Here is a 714-nt window from a genome sequence, read left to right as displayed (position 1 = left end):
GGGGTAGGAATGGCTTGTGTCCGCTCGCTCTATATATATATATATATATATATAAATATATATATATATATGTATATATATATCTATATATATATATATATACATAGTTTTTGTCTATGTAGTGGACATTATATTATTTTAGTGAATTTCTCTGAGAGCTCACGTCACAGTTTTAAGTCTGGATGTCCCGTACAGAGCACATTCAGGACTTTTCAGAGATACCAAATGTTTCTCCATGACCACTCCCTCTGCTTGGACTTCAAAAATGGCTGACATTAATTTAGTGATAAAATTGTACATCCTTATGGAAATATGATAATATTTTGTAATTATAATTTAAATCTGATTAATGTTCAAACTGTTTGTCATAGATCAACATCTCAGGAAAATTTTATGGGGTTTCAAACCAAAATATGACTTCTTGTTATGAAACAGGATATTGATTTCATACATGTCCACTGTAGAGGACACCAGGACTAAAAGCATGTTTATTATGCATGTTGGGAGACACAACAAATAGAAAAATAAATTATATATCAATATTCTTATGAAATTAGGTACAGTGTATAGATACATTGTGTTTAATGGGAAAACCAGTTTATGGAAATTTTACACACATATTGCATAAAGTAAAATGGTAGCCTATATCAAATCATTTTGTTATATCTTTTATAACATAGTAGAGAATCATCCTTATACAAAGTTTGGTATAAA

The sequence above is a fragment of the Sinocyclocheilus grahami genome, unplaced genomic scaffold (assembly GCF_001515645.1).
Source record: "Sinocyclocheilus grahami isolate Dianchi unplaced genomic scaffold, SAMN03320097.WGS_v1.1 scaffold127.1, whole genome shotgun sequence".
In the NCBI taxonomy this organism is placed as follows: domain Eukaryota; kingdom Metazoa; phylum Chordata; class Actinopteri; order Cypriniformes; family Cyprinidae; genus Sinocyclocheilus; species Sinocyclocheilus grahami.
Note: the sequence above shows the minus strand (reverse complement) of the source record.